This window comes from Schistocerca americana, chromosome 4, assembly GCF_021461395.2.
Source record: "Schistocerca americana isolate TAMUIC-IGC-003095 chromosome 4, iqSchAmer2.1, whole genome shotgun sequence".
NCBI classification, from domain to species: Eukaryota; Metazoa; Arthropoda; class Insecta; order Orthoptera; family Acrididae; genus Schistocerca; species Schistocerca americana.
Genome location: NC_060122.1, coordinates 288229615 through 288249695, shown reverse-complemented (window position 1 = coordinate 288249695; position 20081 = coordinate 288229615). Strand labels below are relative to the sequence as shown.

Below are 20081 nucleotides of genomic sequence, written 5' to 3'. Positions count from 1 at the left end.
AGACCAAATATTGGGTGAAGTGTTTCACTCCCAGATGTCGGGCTCGTCCACCTTCCCGTGATGTAGCCAGGGATGGAAACATCGTGGGATCCTATCTCTCTGCATTTTAATAATCCATCCCACGCGAAGAGACTACTAGGATCTCGCGGCCAGTAACAGAAGAAAGTCTAACTCGATCCATGTGTGAATCTTCCACCATGGTACCACTCAGTCTGAACGGTGCCCCCCTGCCGCAGCAGTGCTCATCTGGCCAGTAAACTGTTTCCTGGAGCTCCAGTACCCCAGCCCTGATGGGCACATACTGCTTGATTTGCACGGCGTGTTTCCAGCTTAGGTACCAACAGTGGTCCAGGGGCCACCACCGTGCAGGTATTTGACAACTCTCCCTCCCCCACAACGGAATGGCTTCTGTACTGGGCTTTGGGGTAGTACCTTTACAAGAAAAGAAAAAGTGCAACGAGTGAAAGGCATAAAAAGTGGAACATAAGCTAATATCACAGACCAGATTCAATCACAATTGGCACCGAGAAGACCACCCAAAGGTTAGGCAGAGAGGAAAAAAGATAGTAGAAGGACAGTCTTGCCACACGGGAAGAGAAGTAGTGCTGCAAGGGCTGGGGCCCCCTGGTGGCCAAGCAGGTATTCACAAAAATACATGAGCCCACTGGAAGGTGGAAAAATGGAAACAGGACCCATGATCACTAACTCCTTTAATGGTTGAAATGCTTCCCGACACCGCAGAGTCCAATTAAATTATACTCCTTTTTTATCAGGGGTCTAGCTGCCTTTTCAAAGTTTCAAACTTATTTTCTATAGGGATTTGTGATCCCGAATATAACTGTAATTTTATAAAAGAATAGATTGCCATTCACCAGATAGCAGAAATGTTGAGTCATAGACAGGCACTATAAAATAACTGCTACACAAATAAGCTTTTGACCTAAAGCCTGCTTCTGAATTAGTACACACAAACACACACACACTCGAGCAAATGCAACACTCACACACAAGTCCATTGCCTCTGGCTGCCGAGGCCAGGTTTAATTCGAAAGAAGGGTTTTTGGCCAAAAACTTACTTGTTTAGCATTCTTTTTGTAGTGCCTGCCTGTGACTCAACATTTCCACAATATGGTGTGTAGTAAACTATCCTTTCATAAATTATCATTATTCCAGCCTGGATTTTCCATTGCAAGATGTAATTGTACTTTGGAAAATTTGTTATGGCCTGCACAAGTCTTGGGTCAGTATGTACCCCTTCGTGGGCAATAACAAGACCCGAATAGCATTCCTCCTGCAACATGAAGTGACATTTCTCTAAGCTGAGGGCCAGCTGCGCTGCTTACAGTTGTTCAAATATCTCCCGCAGTCGCAACAAGTACTCTTGGGTGCCCCCAGAGTGTACTATTACGTCACCTAGGTAAACTAGGCACTGCTTTGATCAGAGGCCCCATACAGCCCTGTCTAACAATTGCTGGAAAGTCACCAGCGCATTTTTCAAATCCACACCTGACGATACTGGAAGTGTCCAAATGGGATCACAAATGCTGCTTTGGGGTAATCTTCTGGTGCTACTTCTAACTAGTGACAGCTACTGCATAAATTTAATGTTGTGAAGTAATGGCATTGCCCTAGATTATCTAATGTCTCAGTGATATTGGGCATGGGGTAGGCATCAGTGACTGTTTGTTGATCTAGAAATCTGTAATCACTTCAGAATCAGTAATTTTTTTTCCATCCAAGAACTTCTTGGGTACAATTACTAACAGTGCTGACTAGGGACTAGTACTTTCTTCCGTAATTCCATCCCGGAACTGTTGGTCAATGAACTTCTCCATCACCAGTGGTAAATAGTGGGGACAGGCTATGGTTTCCTGATACAGGAGGTTCATTTCCATGGGAATGGTGTGTCATCAGAGGTTTAGCTGCCAGTAGTCCAGGTGGGTTAAATAACCCTGCATATTCATCCAATAACTTCTCCATACATACTCTATCACTTCCTTTCAGATGCAACACTTTTCCCCTTAGTGCAGTTAAATCGACAGACTATCAATGCGCATTTATTTATATATATATTCTTTTATGGAGGGCATCAGATGCAACACTTTTCCCCTTAGTGCAGTTAAATCGACAGACTATCAATGAGCATTTATTTATATATTTATTCTTTTATGAAGTGCAATATCCCCCCCCCCCCCAAACACACACACATATACACACACACACATATACACACACACACATTACATATGTGTGAAGTAACTGTGCTTCTGCATACTACATTATTGAGCATACTGAGTTCAGTAATTTTAGGAGTAATCCCAATATGTGAGGTAATGATTTTTAAATTTGTCATCAAAAGATTGTTTGGACAAAATTTTTGATCAGAATACCATGAGGTTCCAAAGAACTAGGGATATAACGAGATACAACACCTCAAAGAACATGCAACTGCTGCACTGATAATCAGAAACTAACATCGTAATTATTTTGCAACAAGTGGCTGAATAAATTCAAGCTAGCTTATTTAGAAATGTTATTTCAACTTTATTAGTTTAACTTAACTGAAAACTGGACAACATATAATGCTAGTATGTCCAAGTCTAGTTGAATGACTTCTGCAGAAAATTTTTTGTGTCAAGTACCAAATGAGCTAATCCTATACATTTGTAGAGCCAATGGCCAAGAATCAATGCCTGTGTGCAAATATTTCATTCTTCTGGGGAAGGAAAGATCGAGTAGTGTGTTAAAACACAGGCTAAGGAATTACATGCATTCTGTAGATTCCAACATATAAAAGGACTTTTAGGCATGTGGAACAAATTGAGGCAAATATAAACCAAGGAAAAGTAACTCTTTGAACTTTTATCTATACGCTGGATTAACAATACTCCAAAACTAGACTACTTAATACTACATGTGCTTAAACACTAAAATGCAACCTAACTAAATTACCAGGAAAGCAGGTACACCAGTGAGGAAACCTGGTGCTCTGTAAACCATCAGCAGCACTAGCTCATGTTGTCCCCAAACCACTATTGTGGCCCATCATTCAAAGAGTTGTTCAACACAATATTCGTTAACTCTACGGGCCTGGGAACTAGCTTTTCCCCCTTTATGTTGCCACCCTCCATTCTCTGTTTATGTTTCTGCTGCAGTGTGGTAATGTGTACTCATCAATATTAATCTGTTCAGTGTCAGTGATTGCCATGTTCCTTTGAACTGATGTTTCTGATGTTTTGATGCAATATACTAAATGAATTCTTACATATCCTAAAGAGTTAAGCAGGGCGTGAGGGAAAAAAGGGGATACTGCATCTAAAACTAATTAGAAACAGTAAAGAAGGAATGACTTGGCCAGCTGGTAGAGGATATATGGTCGAGGGCCCACAGGTCCAGCATGTGGTGGGAGGCACCTCAATCTGCCACCACCCAGAAAGCAGTTTAAAATAAATGCAATAAGATTAAAAACCACTTTCTCATATGAAACTAAGAACAATTTCAACTGACTGTATGTCATCCGCCAACATTAGAGGCAAGGAATCTGGAGGACCATGCTTGGCATTGGAATGGAGAACTGGAATAGACACATTCCATCAAGATGTTAGACACTGTCTGTTCGCCCACAACCACAACATGACGGTGACTCATTACTTTAGACAGAACTGTGCATTAGTCTGGTATGACTGAAGCAGAAGGTAATAAAGCAATGGATTATTTCGAGGAAGAACAGAGGGAGGAACATCATGTAGCTCCTTGACATGGAGGAGTTTACTACAGGGAGCAACTGCCCATCAGGTGATGTTCTACCTATGAGTGAATAGACGCCTTATAACTGGAGCCACAAATGTGTGTATGGGATTGCCAAAGTGAATGTTAGACAAGTAATTGCTACTCTAGTCAAACAGCCTGCCTGTTAATTCCCCGGGATACCCCTACGACTTGCAACACAGGGAAAGACAACTCACCAGGTAGTCAAGATCAGAGGCAAGATTATGAATAGCAGATATCACAGGGTAATAAGCATAACATCAATCAATGGCCTGGAGACTACTCATCGAGTTACTGCAAATTATAATGCAGTTGAGGAAGGTCCGTTTGATAAAATTTAGCACTCTATTGATGGCTGTATCAAAAATCTGGCAACCACAGTATGGCTGGATGATACCAGGATCTCGTAAATACATAGTATAGAAGTGTGATCTGCATCTCAAGTAGTGTGGGTGAGGAAGCAGTTAATGTTTAGCTTTTGCATGCAAATGATTTTGCACTGATGAATATGGGACAGGCATGTCACGAGGAGTGCTGTTATGAAAAGGAAGTGAGAGGATTGCCAGAAAGTGATCACTGTTACAGAGATCATCATATGATGACCACTATAGTGAATATATGAGACAGAGGGAAGAGACTGTAAGGTCAGTAATCTGAAACATTCTGTGGGCTGTACAAAAGTTGGTACAGGTACTGTCATTGAGAAGATTGAAAGGGCTCTTTCAGATGAAGGGATACCCCCACACAGGGAGAAAAAGTGGGGCGAGGGGCTGGGAGTTGCTGAATTAAGATGGTCTTGTCAAGGTAGGTATGTGTCCAGCCTGGGGTAAATAGATGTTGCAAATGGTCATCTTTGGGATGGTGCACACTCTTACTGCTATCTACTCCAGTGTGGTATAGAAGGAAATCGACTCACTGATGACATCTAAGCAGGCCAAGGCACACACCTGTCCAGATGCTCTATCAGGCCAATACAGTTTGTACAGAGAGATGGTAACCTCTGAAGGCTGGAAAACACTCATTAGTGAAACATGTTTCTTGGAGGGCAACACCGATCGTGAACTGAACGAAAAGCAATGAGTGGCACATACTTTCTAGTGGGACTTTTGAGAAAGTCGAGAAACAAAGAACCTTTCAAGTCAGAAAAAGCTATTTTGAACGTTTTCCCTGCTGACAAATAAGTTCTTGTTTTAACTGCACAGTACTTCCATTTCCTCCAACACTATATACTGCAGCTTTTGAACTGCTGTGTTGTGGTGCATGAAGGCTTAATCACTGGTGACAACATTCTACAGAAGCAGTACACCTTCCACTCCATGTGGTACTAGAAGTCTCTCACAAACAATATATAAAATTTTTTCATAAGTTATGATCCTGGAAGACACAAAATGACTGTAGCTGCTTATGAATCAGACCCTTTGCAGGTTCCCTAACAAGCAACAAACTATCGTAAAACAAAAAGTTTTGTTAATATCTTATGGGTCAACAGAAGTGTGCGATTCCATCTGTCTGCTTTGACCCATGACATAATGGCGTTGTTGAGCGTGACATCACTATGACATGGAGTTTTTGAGTGGTTGTGTTTGTAGGTGTCATCGTGTTGTATGTGATCATGCCCTCTAGTGGTAGATGTGGACATGCTGAGTTTAACATGTGGTATTGGATTCATTTGAGTTTTGGTTGTCATCATGCTAACGTGGTTTTGAGTTCGGATAACTTGTGCAGTAACATGGGCTGTGGAATGTTTTCAGTGAGTTATTAAGTTTTTTTGTTTGTTTGTTTTGCACATGTGTTTGGTGTATTTGTTAGGTCTGATTAGTTTGGTGTAGGTTGTGCAGAAATAAGCCTAATTTTTTTATGGCTTTTTTGTTAGGTATGGATATGACTGAAGTTCACGAGCATTTCATTACATTCCAAGATGGGTTATAATATGATGCCTGACATACAGTTTCTGCAGATGTTCGGTCTTCTTGCTGAATATATTAGGTGTCAAGTTTGTGGCAACAACTTGAGGTTGATGAGAGTTCTGGCAGCTTGAACCACGGACATGTATATGTGGTGTTGTTGGCACGAGTGTGTGTGTGTGTGTGTGTGTGTGTGTGTGTGTGTGGACAACCTGGGTAGTATTGCCAGAGGCTTTTGTTGGTAAGTAATTTTTGGTTCAGTTTTATTCTATAGTAAATGTGATGTTCTGTGTATTGTATATTTATGGTATGTCAGTTGCATTTTAACTGATGTAGTGGGTTTTTGAGTTGTAGGGGTTTTGGTTCCACTTTTTGGAGTTGCAGGTGCTGGTTTTTTGGTATAGATAGCTGTAGTTGAGCTATATAGGTTAACAGAAATATCTGACTCCATTTTTTGGAGTTGTAGATGGTGTTTTTTTGGTTTTGATATCTGTGGTTGAGCTATATTGGTCTAGGGAAATGCCCTATTCCACTTTTTGGGGTTATAGGTGTTGGTCTTTTTGGTATCGATATCTGTGGTTGAGCTATGTAGGTCAATGTAAATGTCCAATTCCACTTTTTGGGGTTATAGGTGTTAGTTTTCTGGTATCGACAGCTGCATTTCAGCTATATAGCTCAAGGGAAATGTCTGATCCTTGTGTGTTTTTAATGTATCAGAACACTGTAATTTAAATTTTTTCTTTTATATTATTTGTTTTGGGATGGTGTGGTGTTTTTTTACTGTTGTATATTTAGCTTGTCCCCATCCTATACCCCCAATTTTCTGCAGTTGTCCTGTTAATTTCATTTTATTTTTGGAGTGAGACATTTTTGTGTCATTTTTATTTTTTGTTAGGGTTTGTTGACCTGTGTATGTATGACACCATTGTTGTCATTTTGTATATGTTGAAAGGAGCCGTTTCCACCTTATTGTTGATGCCATGAGTCAAAGCAGATGGGTGGAATCATACATTTCTGTAATGCCATATGTGACTTACTTCAGAACCTATTGCCAATGTCTGCACTAAGCTACATCTTCCAAAATCTGATTAGTTGTCTGTGTAAAGGCTCACAACATGTGTTAAATTATTATAAACAACATACAGAAAAACATATCGCACTAATCTGGAGATATTTGACATTGTTTCCCTGTCTTTGTGAGAATTTTGTTCATTTCTAAATTGGCAAATTACTTACCTTGCACCAAGACCAAGTGCAACTGGAGATCTAACAATATATTGTCTCTATTATGAAAATGCGCAGCAATAAAAAAACGGTTTTCAGAATTCAATATGACACCTTTCATAAGATATTGTGTGAAGAGGATACACTATAACCTAGTAACTAGCACTTTCAAAATTCATGTACTTCATTAGTGAGCTGTTTGTACTGATCAAAAAGGAGAATATATAAACTACGAATGTGTTCCATAATATTACAGCAGACAGTTATCAATGAATTAGAAGCCAACTTTTAGATGTGCAAAGAATTTTCTACTCAGAAGACCAAGGATAAATTTTAGGTAAGAGTAATAGTATTAACACATTGGCTGCTGTGTGGCCACCTGCAACCACTGCAAAATCACATGCCTGGCATCATGGGCCGGCGGCGGTCACAGCAGAGCTAACGCCATGTACCTAACCTGGTGGTTAAACATCCCATCACTAAGTGTGCAGCAGTCAATGTGTTAATGGATACTGTATCTATTCAGTAGTGTATATACAGAGTGCACACATTTTCTTGGCACCTCAGCTCTCCAATTCTCTTTTGGGAAGGAATGTAAAAATTCAGTGCATGTCATCATTGTTAATCCTGACAATCAAACATCACTATCTGCATCACCACTGTGTAGCAATTATTGGTTAACATCATGCTTCATTTCACTGCACTTTATTTGCAGACACTCTCTCTCTCTCTCTCTCTCTGGAAGTGCTTTCACCTTCTATTATCTACACCTACACCCAAAAATTAACAAAAAAAATACAGACACAGTAAAAGACCTGAGATACTGTAGGTAAAACTGTATACACATTGATTTACTCAACTCTTTTTCAATTGCATCAACAGTGATGTATCCATATATCCTTGTTCTATTTCAATAATCAGTTGTTACTTAGGCAGTAGCTTTGAATGGAACATCTAAAAAGTAATCAATTGTGATCCTAAAATAATTACTGTGTAATGGAAACAATCTTAACACATGCAGATTGTCTATCATATTGACTCAAATGCACTTGTTGTTTCTTTATTTGTAAATATCTAGTATTTTACAATAGGGCTACCGAAAAATACTCCAATATAAAAAATGAATTTGTCCCCTCTTCCCAAAGTGTAGGAAAAACTGATTCAAAATATGCATTATAAAATCATACATAATTAACTGGTATAGGCTAGTACTGAAAAGTACTAGGCCCTAATATTAGTCATGTCAAAATAAAATTCTTGAACCAGTTAAGATGCTCCAACATATCCATATTTGCCTGTCATATAGATAAGCAACAATACTCCAAAAAATAGCTTTTGATGTGTGCATTAGTCAGAGAGACGATGGGTGAAAACTTTAATTCTTCTTGTTGGTTTCAAACTGTGAATACACGCGCCGGAACAAGATGAAAGAGAATAAAAGCTTAGTAGGCTACTTAATAAGTTATTACTAGTTTGAAATCTCAGCTGGAACTAACACTGTGTGCAAAATTACAGATATACCAGCCTCTTCTTTCATATATTAAATTAACCTGACCCAGTTTTTTCGAACACAATCCGTGGCTTGCATTTCTATTTTTGATCAACGAAAGTCGTCTTTCTGCTAAAAGCGAATAATATGTGCGATAAAATTCGACAGCGAATATGCAGAATTACACTGTTTGCCGGTGCAGTCAACTTCTACAGCGCACTGTGCATATTTTTTTAACAAGTAAAAATCATTTAATCCGTTCTTCCTACGATTAATGACAATCATTATACATAATGTCTTCACACTAACTGTTAAATAGGACAAGAAAGCTACAAACTGCTAGTACCTCAAAATATCGATAGCTACAGGGCTTAGCGAAATCAACATTTGCTGTTAAGGGTGTGTCTACCTAGATATCAACAGCAGTAATATGAAGCTGTTTTGAGACAAAAGAATGGGTAGTAAACAGCGACATACACAAACACAATCAAATGGGTCCACAGGAGAATTCTGATGCGTCGCCGTATATCAGATTTTTTTACGTTTAACTGAATATAACAGCATCCAAATTGTTAGTGGCGTACAAACCTCTTGTGCAGAATTAATTCCGATCGCTGGCACTAAGAGACGACGCAATATACAATGTTTTTTTCCGGGACGCTGCGTCTGATAATTTAAATTTGACACTTAAAACAATGAATGCCGAAGAAATTAATGCAAAATTAGGAAAGATCTTTGCAGAACATAACAAGCAAGGCAGCCAACTGCTAAATCTTAAACAAGATGTCAGCCTTTAGAGCGGGAAATTTCGTTCGTAAAAATTTAGTTCAAGATCTTTTTATACATGATCACTTTAAGCAAGTCTTTATAATAGATGAATAACTGCAGTAAAGGTACAGACGTCAACTTAGCAGTACCACGTAAAAAGGAACAGCTGTTTCACGTGGCTCCCCCCCCCCCCCCCCCCCCTCTTCCTCCGCGCTCCTCCCGCGCTCTCGCTCTTTCTCTGGTATAATAATCCATCAAAAGCACTGAGACACTTGTTAGTGGACATTAATATAAGGTACGTCCACCCTTAGCGTTTATGACGGCTTGAACTCTGCTCGGGAAACTTGCAATAAGATGTCTGGATGTCTATTCTTCCTCAAGAGTCGAAGCCAGAGAAGATTCTTGCTCAGAGAAGATTCTAACTCAGGTATGTGATTATCGACAAGCTTTTGCCTTACAGATGCTGCTTTACGACTGGGTGCATTGTCGTCCTGATACAATCATCGTCTCCGAACTGCTTCTCAACTGTAGGCAGTACACAATTCCGTACTGCAAAATTTTTTCACATCTTTCCCCATTTAGCGTTTCTTAAGAGCAATAAGGGGATCACGTGCTAAGCACGAAAGACATCTTCATACTGTAACACACTGTCGGCACTACACATAATGGCAGGTAACGTTCTCCATGCATTCAACAAACCCAAACACTTCCAGAGGTTATAGCGTAATTCATCGCTCCAAATCACTTATTTCCAGTCATTCACAGTGCAGGGGCGTTGCTCCTTATACCACAGCAAGTGTCACTTAGCACTGACAATAGAAATATGTGGCTTATGAGGAACTGCTCGATCATTGTGTTCCATTCTTCTTAATTCTCCACAAACAGCCATTGTGCTAGCTGGACTACTGGTAGCGCTTTGGAACTCATGGATGATTCATCCTGCTGATTTCAGGTGATTTCTTACAACCACCCCCGCAACGCACGACTGTGTCTGTCCATCTGTACATGAGGTCTGTCTGGTCTAAGTTTATCTGTGGTTGTTCCTTCGCTTTTCCACCTCACAATTACATGCCTTGTGCAGCTGTAGAATGGTTGAAATGTCCCCAATGGATCTGTTACTCAGGTGACATCCAATGACTAGTCCATGTTCGACGTCACTGAGCTCTCCTGATCCCCATTCTGCTGTTACTGTTGCTCTACTGACAACACAACATCTCAGTGTCTGTCTTTTGTCTCATAGAAGCACCACAGTGTTATGCCCGTCTGCAATCCAGCATTGCTTTAATGATTAATGAAAATAGGGTATTCATAAACCTGGATGATTATGTGCATGTATAATTGTTGTCTGTAATCTGTTATGGCCTAAGTTGTTGTTGCCTAAATTGTCTTTTGAGTTTGGATATAGGTCTCTTATCTGAAGTGTCGGGGTAATGTGTAGCTAACTGATGAATGAGATGGTGGGACGACGTGGAAGCCTTCCCATAGAGGTTTTCAGACTTTTTCTTTACGTGTGTGAAGATGAATGGTTCTCCTAATGGGTACTGAACGTGTGCATTTGGCTTGTATCGGTCGGCATCTGTCATTATAGGACGTACTTTGCCTTGGAAAGACTGCAGTCTGCTTAGATATATACTCGCCACCACCGACCATACCTCTGATCCCTGCAGGACTGTGTGTGGCATGACACTCCTTTACAACCTTAGCTTTTGTATCGGTTGATAACCCCTCACCTTTTAGCAGCGGATACAGATGGTAGAAAGCAGCACAACCCTTGCTTCCCGCCCTATTAATCTGTCCTACGGACGTCAGGCGCCTGTCGATCTGTAAGTTCAGATACTCGTACATCACTGAGTCGCTCCATTCCAACAGTCTGCAAGCAACAAAGATTTGTCTATCAGTGGGAGCTATCTTATTCGAGAATATGACTAAGATACTCTTTTAAGAGTTTATCTTTTTACAAATAGTGCACTAGTGGGTAATAACGTCAAGATGTTGCTTCAGGTTTCAGGCTATGAAGTTTACATTGCTGCTGCTGCTTTTGTACAACACACAGAGAGCAATTTCACAAACTGGAAATTTACAAACTTCGTTGGTATAGAGTGTGTATAGAATGGGACCCAGAACTGATTCTGCAGGACCCTGGTGACAGCATTCCTGATCGTACTGACGTGTTTGCCACATCTAGCAGAGTACTGCGTCCTGGCAAGAAATGAATATGTCAAACTGATCATGTGTCCTGGAATGTCTAACTGGGACAATTTGTAAATTAAACTATCATGTCAGACTTCGTCAAATGCTTTCTTGATGTCGAGAAAGACTGCTTCTGTACTTATTTCCATATCCCTCGCCCATCATATTGGTTCCATCAGATGCAGAGATTGATCGATGGTGCTATGTTCTGGACAGAAGCCAATCTGTTCAGGGATGATTACATTATAGTCTGAGAAGTTCGGTGAGGGTTCTGTGGAAAAGATATTCCAGTACTTTCGCTAGAAAGCACAGGAGTCAAATGGGTTTGTAGCTTGGGGGAAGAGAGTGGTTCTTATTAAGTCTCTGGTAACCCATCGAGGACAGTGGGGCAACAGCAAGACATGAAGTACTTGAATAGTGAGAATTGAATCCAGCAGCTGTATTGTAATTCAGACATCGTTCATTCAAAACATACTACAGTTTCTACGCAGAAAAGTGTCTTATTCGGGCCCCAGGAGAAATCTGCCATCAACATACGAACCACAATGAGAAAGACCAACAGAGTTGTCAAATGGAAACAGTGTATATTATTAAATACGTTACAGCAGCATTCGCAACCAACAAAGTCGGGTGCAATGGTGCACAAATCAACAGGATTCCGTAACTTCCAGTTATAATGGTCAGACCATTGGTGGGCTTGTTACTGGAAGTTACTGAATCCAGTTGATTTTGGCCCTGCTGCACTCAACTTCGTTAGTTGTACATGCTGGTGTAACTTGATTAATAAGTTGTACTGTTTCGATTTGAAGGCTCCATTAGTCCTTGTCATTGTGGTTCATGCATTGATGGCAGATTACACTTGGGGCCTGAAGATGAAGTCGATTTGCATCGAAACTTGTAGCACGTTTTGGATAAACGATATTTGAATTACAATACAACTGTTGGTTTTAATTTTCATTATTCAATGTTATTATTAAGTTTAGGTAAGTTATAATCTGAGCAGTTTTCCAGAAGGTTGGACAGTAGGTTAGGGAGAAGCGCTGGTTGTGGATTGTGGTGATGTAGGTGATAATGGGAGGAGATAGGTGTTTTAGGTAGAATTCATGGACTTTGTCACGACTGGGGGATTTGTTGTTCCCTAGACGTCTGATGTAGGCACACATGAGGCGATTGGAAACGAGTGTGAACTCTGTGCCTAATCTCTCGCAGCTGAGCCACATGTCCTACTGTTTTCCTCCCCTACCTTTCATTCTCGTTATCTGTAATGAACTGAGTTTGGAACTGTGAATGTAATGATATCATCGAAGATTTTGCGTTATATCCTCTTCAACATAAACTAGTCCATTTTTTCCTCAGAGTGTCCTTTATACCCTGGGTTTAGCATTCTGTGATTTCATGATCTTCCATATATTGTTCAGGGTTTTGTTCTGCAACTCTGAGTCTTTCTCTCCAGCAGATGCCTCTGTGCTCTCGTAGTTTATCCTTCACCTGGCTTTCGAGCCACCTAAGTAAACAACGATCGGAAGGATCTTATTAATGCTGACAATCCCCCCTCACATACCACTTAGTGACAACCAGGTTCCAGATGTCTGTCGAACACAGGTCTGGATAATAGTTGTAAAATACTCAACTATTGTTCGTCCCATATTTGATGTATGTTCTCTAGGTGATGCCCTACCAGAGTGTTACATTGCTCCCAGTTAGTGATATATGTTGTATTTGACATTCTTCTGTCTGGATCTTCGACACTGGCACATTCCAAGACAACGTGGCTGTGGTTTGAGTCCAACTAATAATGAGCTGTGGCTGCAATTCACAGCAGGCCCTTGGACAGGAAGGTATCTAGGATATCTAACTGGGGTTTGTAGGGGATGTGAGCAGGCTCCTCAGAAGTGATCACTGCTGACAAAACTCCTCAACTTCCTCCTACTGACGTTTATGGAGTTGCAATCCCAGTAGCTATGTTTGGTGTTCAAGTCCCTCTGCACTGTTACAAGCTCGAAATTGCCTGTCAGTGCCTGAAGGGCTTGTGCTCTGATATAGCTGCAGAGGGAGTTTCATGGTGAAACTATGGCGAGTACATGGTTACCTGTTTTTCCCTTGACCATAATCAAATTTGGTATATCATTTGTTTGATGGCTAATTCTCTGGCTTACAACGACACCCACCCCACCGCCACAACGGAGACGATTGAGCCTGTCTGACCTTTGAACAGAGTAGTTGCACACCTCGAATGGATTGGTCAGTGATAGAAGCATCTTCTTAATGCAACAGACATCTATAGCTTGCTGATCTATACTGAGTGAAATTGTATTTTCTTATCAGAAATATCATTGACATTTCAATTTAAAGTGCAGGGGTTTTCGTTTGTAAGGGGCATCAAGCTGTGACATGGAAACTTCTGTAATTATCATCCCCTTGATGAATTTATTAGACTCTGCTCAGACTGCTGTCACGGTCTCCCTAATTTTCTTGACAATATTGACCAGTCTAAAATCAGCGAACAGTGTCCCGATTTCTTTGTGTTCGCGCATCATCCTAGCAAACTCGCTCCCTGTGAACTGTGTCTCCTGAGATATTGACAGCGTGGGCTGTGGAGCGACCAAAGAAGTTCAAATTTACAGAGATATCCTAACGCTGTCAATGGGGAGCCAGAGACTTATGCACTCCGCCGTATTGTGGAGATCAAAACATTGTGAGTAGCGTAAGTATATTTCTGTCTCATTTGTCGACATAATAACGTAAATTTACCAAAAATTAGTTACTTGTGTCGCCTACAGGTGCACAAACGGAAGCAGAAAGTTAGCTGTTACTTTCTGGCTAGCTAAATTTATACTTTTAGCTTACATGTGGCCAGTTTGCTTCGTTGTTCACACTCACTGGCTTCAAACTTTTATTTATAACATGTAGGTTCATAAAGAACACAGCAAGGAAAAGCTTGTGGACCAAGCCATTGCATCGAAAAGATAGGCAACAAACGAAAATAGCACAGTGTGTTCTGAGTGTTTGTGCAAATTTAACATTAATCGGCGTTTGACATGAAGTGTTCACATCACAGCTGGCGCAGTGCTTAGCATTTTCCCGTACATGTAGAATGTAAGTTGCGCTAATGATTGTAATGTTTCAGTGTATCATAACTAATTTGATGTTAGACTTGTTTTCCTCTCCTGTTGGCAGCTGTCCATAGGTAGTATATTTTAATCCAGTGTTTACGTTTGAGATAATTCAGGGACTGGATACTGTGATTAGGTAACAAGTCATTCATATTAAAATTTTCATCATACGAATTTCTCTTTTGTACGTATATCACACTCTGTGCTAATCATTATGTTGGGAGACCTTTTTTTTCATTTCGGGAACTGGTGCTCTGGAAAGTAGTAACAATTTATGTGTACCAAAAACTTGAAATGTAATGCTAATATTTTATGCATATGTTTGTTTTCTAGTATTGCCAAAATACGTTCCCTTCAATTCAGTCACACTGCCTGGTTGATAATGCTCTTCACATCAAGGGAAAGTGGAGCACTGTGTGTGAAGTAAGCAGTCAGTAGAGGAAGAAAATTGTGGTTCTTCAGCAGAGAAACTGTCACCTTAGACTGTGGAATAGTAATCTGTTTGATGTGATAAAAGCCCTACAGAAGAAGGACTACCTAACCGAAGAGATTATTTCAGTGCTTAAGAATGTGTCAGATGTATATGAGGAGTTGTCATTTTAGTTCACCAAGACAACATGTTCTGTATTACCTCTGAAATATGGCTCAGCTTTGTGATCTTACACATCACCACTTAACTTTTATTCTACAAGAGCATTGCAAATAACCTAAATTGGAACGATCACGTAGATAATGTTGTAGGTAGAGCAAACCAAAGACTGTGAGTCATTGGCAGAACACTTAGAAGGTGCAACAGGTCTACTAAAGAGACTGCTTACACCACGCTTGTCTGCCCTATTCTGGAGTACTGCTGTGTGTTGTGGGATCCGCATCTGGTGGGACTGACGGATGACATCGAAAAAGGACAAAGAAGGGCAGCTCGTTTTGTATTATCGCGAAATAGGGGAGATAGTGCCACAGACATGATACATGAATTGGAGTGGCAATCGTTAAAACGAAGGCGTTTTTCGTTGCGACAGGATCTTCTCATGAAATTTCAGTCACCAGTTTTCTCCTCCAATTGCGAAAACATTCCGTTGATACCCACTTACATAGGGAGAAATGATCGTCACGATAAAATAAGAGAAATCAGGGCTCGCACAGAAAAATTTAAGTGCTCGTTTTTCCCGCGCGCCGTTCGAGAGTGGAACGGTAGAGAGACAGCTTGAAGGTGGTTCATTGAACCCTCTGCCAGGCACTTTATTGTGAATTGCAGAGTAATCACGTAGATGTAGATGTGATTATGTCAGGGCTATAAATAAGAGGCATCAAAGTGCAGTGAAGTACCTGGTTTCACAAGTGATGCAATATGTATGCTCACACAATTCCATTTATTTAATTCTTAGTGCAGTAGTGGGTGTAAATAAGACTTTATTTCTGAATTTGAGTGGCCACATGAGATGTGAGCTGCCACTTTGAGTGGCCACATGAGATGTGAGCTGCCACTTGACAATCATGTGGTAGTACTGATACAAGCCATTATGGTCTATTATGGCTTAGTGAGAATGCTGAAAATCTGTGCTTCGAACCTTATTATCTTTGCAAGATTTACTGTAAAGTATGTTGATTAACAAGTTCCAAGTTTGTTTTGTTTGAAAAAGTAAAATAAAGATTTAATTTCACGAAGCACTGGAGTACTGTTGTAAATAAAACTATTATTTAAGTCTACGAGTATAATTTTTTTGCTGTTGAAATTCCCTTTTGTTGTTGAAATTCCCATCATAACTGAATGTTTGTGCTGTAGTGTTTGTAATAGTAAGTTGTAAATCATAACTGATATATATGTTTTCCTGATTGTGCAAAATTGTCAAGCGAAATTGGTAAAGTGTACAATGACACAAACGTTCTTAGGATTGAAGAAAACGAGTGAGAGAGACAGAGGCTCTACCTGACATTAAGGAAATTTTCCATTTTAATGGGATTGCTTAAGTGCCCCTAAATTCAAACAGTTTTAATGCTATGTTGTTGTATTATTCTAACTAAAGTGTGCAATTTCAATGCTGAAAATAGTCCATTTTCTTAGTCAAATGAGTGGAATGATTTGGTTGGCTTGTTTTGTGGGAAGAGACCAAACTACGAGGTCATCAGTCCTTTCGGATTAGAGAAGGAAGTTGGCCGTGCCCTTTCAAAGGAACCATCCTAGCATTTGCCTGGAGCGATTTAGGGAAGTCCAGGAAAATCAAAATCAGGTTGGCTGGACGCGGGATTGAACCATCGTCCTCCTGAATGTGAGTCCAGTGTGCTAACCATTCTGCCACCTCACTCGGTTAAATCATTGGAAGGCTATTGTACTGTGAAATAATATAGCTAACAGTCAGATATAAGATACAGTGATAGGCTCTTTTACCACGATGTAGTCCACCCTCAACAAATGAAATTTGTTATCAACAAATTAAGTTATCAACTGTCTATCAGTGTTATCCATGAAGATATGTTGTATCTAAGTACATACGCAGGGGTAATTGTCAGTTGTGTTGTAGTAGTTAGAGAATTCATCTTTCACATAGGGTTTTAATGGAGTAACTCATGTTTTGATCTTCGCAAGATGGTGCACTTCCATGACCACTGGCTTCAGCCAATGCCTATTCTGCGCATCAGTGACACTTTCTTCCTTTATCCTAATCTCCTTGGGAGCAACACTGGCCTTCCTGCTGCTAGTGCTGTTATCGGCTACCTGGGGTGGTGCGGGTACTGGTATTGGTGGCATACCCATCTCTGGTGCTGCTGGAGGTGGCACCATAATGGTAGAATGAGGGGGGGGGGGGCGGGGAGAAGAACCACGGATTCTCTCTAGTCTGGAGCGCTGAGAAATATGTTGGTTGCAAACTTCCAGCATTCAGGAGTAGCTGTGGATCAGCAACTTCTGTTAATCAGTAGAAAGAAAAACCAGTCCAAAGATGCATATTTTACTTTTTTATTCACTCGAGGACTAGTTTCGGACAGAGAACCATTTTTAAATCATCCTACAGGGCAGAAAACCAAATTTACACTCATGTGTAATACAGGTATCACCAAATTTTAAGCATATGTCAAAAATACAGAACATGTAGTTTCAAGACTTACAAACGTAGTCGAAAATGGCATTTCCAAAGAAGTGACAACCATGTCAAAATCGTGAAATGAACAGTTACAGTGCATAGAGAAAACTAACAGTTTACTCCTTCTGCTGTCCATTGGGAGGGGGCGTTCTATCAGGATATAGGAAATCTTTTTCTATTTATGAAAATGTACTCTAACCATCAAGAATACAACAACTGATATAATAACCGTACAAGTTAACAAAAAATTAATACTTCCTGAAATCTTTTCTAAAACAAATATTTAAAGTCACTGAACAGTGAAACCCAGCAGCACTACCTACAGCGCGTATTACAAAGTTGTATGCCATGTTGGTACATAAAAAATCATTAAATGTGAACAGCAACATTAGTATTAAAAGAAATCAAAACAACATGAGATTAAAAATCTACATTTCCCACAATTTACAAGCATAAAAAACTTTACCACATCAAACTTTACAAATTATGCGAAGATAAAACAACTTTTTCTAAGATGTCCCACCTAAAGACAGACATTAAGCCACAAAGTTGTCTTTTATAAAGCATCAAAAATTTACTTGCCATCCTGAGGAAGATGTAGCATAACCATACTCATGGGCATGTGGGATGGAAGTGTGGTTGCAGTGGGAAGGGGGGAGGGGAGAGGGGGAAGGATGGAAGACTGAGAAACCGGGGGGGCGGGGGAGGGCGGAGGACCATGAAGATGAAGGAGTCAAGAAAGGGGAGGTCTAGTGGACAGCATGGCAAGAATGTAAGTACATCACCAGTTGTAATAAAAGAAAATTACTGGAATTGGACCATGTGAGCTCCCCTCTCTTTCTTTCTTTCTTTCTTTCTCTTGCTTGGTTGTCGTCATTTTCTTCTTTTCTCCTCGGCTGTCCAAACCCTCTTCCTTCTTCCTTCGTCGTACCGCGGCTATATCTTAGGGTTTTCGACAAAAGGGAGGGAGAAGGGGGCACATACGTGGTTGATCACGATGACGTAGCGCTATGTGTGAGTGTCACCACTATCTCCGTTTTGGGAAGATTGATGGTTGAAGCTGAAACATTTCTCTAAAAAGGTAAGTGCTCTCTTTTTCAAAAGGTGAAAATTGTAGTGTAGACTATAATGTTTATCGATCTACTAAATTGAAGGAACACGACATAGTTTATAAAGTTCCAAGTTCATTGATCCCAAGGAGCGAAACTCATCCGTTCCGTTACGAGAGTAGCTAGTTTTCTGGTGTGCGTGTGGTGGTCACCAATGATTGAAAAGATCGTTCCAGTAGTTCCATTACAATCTGTTTATTGGTTGCTAACCAACGTATCAATCAATCGACTATTCCATGATTAATATATGTTGTATTCTAACACTAAATATATGTCGTATTCAAACAGTCAATAGAACTCCATCTACTGTAAGCGCCAAGAACGATTACTATAACCTCCAATGATTCTTTGATGATTATTACCAAGCTAACGTCAAGAAATTACGGGGACTATCGATTAATCCTTCACGCGACTGTAACGCGCGATAGCCTACCGCGTATCTCAAACTTCGCGCCATTATTTCAAAGTCCGCGCGCAATCTGTTTATAACAAAGTCTGGCCGTGGCGCCGGCCGGGGTGGCCGTGCGGTTCTAGGCACTTGAGTCTGGAACCGTGTGACCGCTACGGTCGCAGGTTCGAATCCTGCCTCGGGCATGGATGTGTGTGATTTCCTTAGGTTAGTTAGGTTGAAGTAGTTCTAAGTTCTAGGGGACTGATGACCACACATGTTAAGTCCCATAATGCTCAGAGCCATTTTTGTTCTGGCCGTGGCTCTCTAGAATGTTTTCCAGACCAACACCGGATTATGGATTATCAGTTTTAGATCAATTCTTTAAAATTAAAGTGGACCTGCAGTCGATTACAACTTGCCCATGCACATGAGCAACTCAGATGTTATTATCTATTTCAAAGGAAAAAATCACGCACAACGCAGCATTGTGTTCTGCTATGTCAAAAAAACATCATTACCTATTGATTCTTATACAGTGTCTATCGCTCAACAAAGATTGCACTACAAAAAAATCTCGACTTAAAGATGACGTCACGTGTTACTACCTGTTTTGACTCTTCTACTCTCACGTGACACAAAGTATATCTGACTTTAATGGACATCCCAACAAGATTATTGCTTAAAGATTTCGTGGGCTACTCAGACGATTACCCATGTAATGCTACAACCAGAAACAACTATTTGTCATTTGTTTATAGAATCAAATACATAAGAACTACCATATTCATCAGAGAAACCATATGTTACTCAGCAGTAATCGTACAGATAATATTTGATAACAAAAATGAATGCAAACAATTAATTATTTAGTGGTGAAGACCACATAATCAACAAGTAAACCGAGCTTCATAATCTGCTGTAAACAACATTCCATATATGCAGCGGAAAGGCACAACAGGAACAGAAATCTTATTATCCAACGAGCCGCAGCCTATAGGCATCACAGACAATAGTGCATACTGAAATCAAGAGTTGTACGCCTCGGTAT

General features: G+C 40.3%; 1 protein-coding gene across 2 annotated transcripts in view; it reads right to left on the bottom strand.

Annotated features, from left to right (window-relative positions):
* The window catches only part of LOC124613065 (broad-complex core protein isoforms 1/2/3/4/5-like), a 102744-nt gene extending 93631 nt beyond the window's left edge, over positions 1-9113 (bottom strand). For both annotated transcript variants that reach the window (XM_047141649.1, XM_047141648.1), the window contains exon 1: positions 8974-9113. The gene's annotated coding sequence lies outside the window, so the exon portion shown is untranslated. The remainder of the gene's footprint in view (positions 1-8973) is intronic.
* Between the last annotated feature and the right edge of the window lie 10968 nt (positions 9114-20081).